Source organism: Pygoscelis adeliae, unplaced genomic scaffold (assembly GCF_000699105.1).
Source record: "Pygoscelis adeliae isolate BGI_AS28 unplaced genomic scaffold, ASM69910v1 Scaffold21, whole genome shotgun sequence".
Taxonomy (NCBI): Eukaryota; Metazoa; Chordata; class Aves; order Sphenisciformes; family Spheniscidae; genus Pygoscelis; species Pygoscelis adeliae.
In genome coordinates this window covers 4,739,582-4,741,846 of record NW_008824243.1, presented here as the reverse complement: position 1 = coordinate 4,741,846, position 2,265 = coordinate 4,739,582, and positions in this window count along the sequence as shown.

The window sequence follows — 2,265 nt, the reverse complement described above, 5'->3', positions numbered from 1 at the left end:
TGCGCCTCTGGGAAAGGGGAGGGCAGGGGGCTCTTCTTTTTGCTGGCAGTGCCAAATTCTGGCAAACGTTAAAATGTTTCTCTCGCCTACGGTCTGTACGAGAAACTCCGCTACAGTCTGTAGCCCTGGCCGGGACCAGGAGGGACACCTGAGCCCCGGCAGTTCAGTTTTGCCTGAGGTTTTCCTGAAAAGCGTTTTCCGGGAGCGTCTTTGGTCTTGCTCCTGGTAAACGTTAAAGCAATTCAGTGTCACTATTCATGTCACTACCTCTTTCGTGCTGCACTGGTATCTCTGTTATACCGAGAAAAACTGTCTTGCTGATACTTTTTTGAATGTACAGCACTGGAAAGGTGAAACTTCCATCGCCATTCCCTGTCCAGTAATTCTGTATTTCTTGTGTTAGTATTAGCAAATCCAGTGGTTGATGAGCTAGCAACAAGAAATATTCTTAATCAATGCAACTTTTATGATATACAGTTGGAGGCATATGACAAATTAATTCCATTTCTCCTTTAAAAAGCTCTTGATCTCAAAATCCGTTTCAAAGCTAACTAGAAAAAATGCCATAATATGCACCTACAGTGTCTTCTCCCCAGAGAATGGATGGCTCGCTTGCAAATCTGTATTTTACACAGTATTTCACTTGGGCAACCTCCTTAGTACCGAATGAGGAGGATACTTTTTCTGACATAGTGGGATTATCAGCAATAACAAAAAGATAAATGATTTAATTAGTTCATCCACTGTCTTAACTGGTCTTTTTAGGTCTCTTGCAGGTTCAGCTGGTTTCAGAACACTGAAAAACACAAATAATGTGGAACCACCAGATTTCCACTGATGAAATTAAATCCTCCTTCCAGTCTGCTCCATGCACATTCCTACCCTGATGCATTCTTCCCTCTTCCAAACTCAGACTTATGTCTTTGTGCTGTTCCAACCCCAATCTGTTATTTTAACCTTAGGCCATATAACTTTATGATGCTAGAAAAATATGTAAGTCAATAGCCTTCTCGACTATTTTGATTTGAAAAATGAATGCCAAGAAAGGATTGGTGATGGTTAAGCACTGGGCCCCTGGCCTTATACACAAGTAGAATTACCCTCCTCTCAGATTGAATTACCTTGGAGATTATGTATCTCTGAGCTTTTGCTTTATCATAGAATCATAGAATCATTAAGGTTGGAAGAGACCTCCAAGATCATCGAGTCCAACCGTCAACCCAACACCACCATGCCCACTAAACCATGTCCCTAAGCGCCTCATCTACACGTCTTTTAAATACCTCCAGGGATGGTGACTCCACCACTTCCCTGGGCAGCCTCTTCCAATGTTTAACCACTCTTTCAGTAAAGACATTTTTCCTCACGTCCAATCTAAACCTCCCCTGGCACAACTTGAGGCCATTTCCTCTCGTCCTATCGCTTGTTACTTGGGAGAAGAGACCAACACCCACCTCGCTACAGCCTCCTTTCAGGTAGTTGTAGAGAGCGATGAGGTCTCCCCTCAGCCAATGCTTGAGTGCCATGGACAAAAGCTAGATATATTATGGCTTGTCCAACTCTTTAGTTACCATTTTTTAAAGGTTGGGGTTTTTTTTCAGACATATTGTCAAAACAGCAGATGCTTTTTTAAGAAAACAGCTTTTTTACTTTATAAATACTGTATAGATTACAACCAGTTCTGCATATGCCAGTGTTGAAAAAAAGGATTACTAGCCAGAAAACAAAATGATGTTAATAAGTTTAAAGCATATTGGTTAAATTGCAAACCAAAATTATCTAAGTCGTTTTTACAGCTTATTTTATCCCATGTGCAAATTTACAACTACTGTATTAGAAAAAGAACTGTATTAAAGGGTTCCCATAAACTTGATATCTTGTTGTGGTTTCTGGAGTGTAACCCGAGTCAGATGTTTATGCAGCTCACAAAGAGGTCGTCTTCTGTCCTCAGCGTTTTAGCTACTCAGGGCCCTGGGAGAAGCCTTTTTTCAGGTCCCAACTACTGCTCTCCCTCTGGACAGCAGTAAGGAGAAACTGCAAGGTCCCTTCCAGAGGCTGGGACTGGTGGGAGTTTTTATCTTTGAGAGCAGAAGTTAAAATGCCATCCAGGCCAGCACTCTGTCCTCAGAAGCAGACCAGGAAACAGGTTCAGAGCACCCTCTCTGCCCAACCAGAGCCAGAAGTGGGTAAAGATCTTCCTGGGAGCAGTGGAAGGCTGGCAGCTATTTTCAGGACTTAGCCTTCTTGTGCCAGCTTCCAATGTTC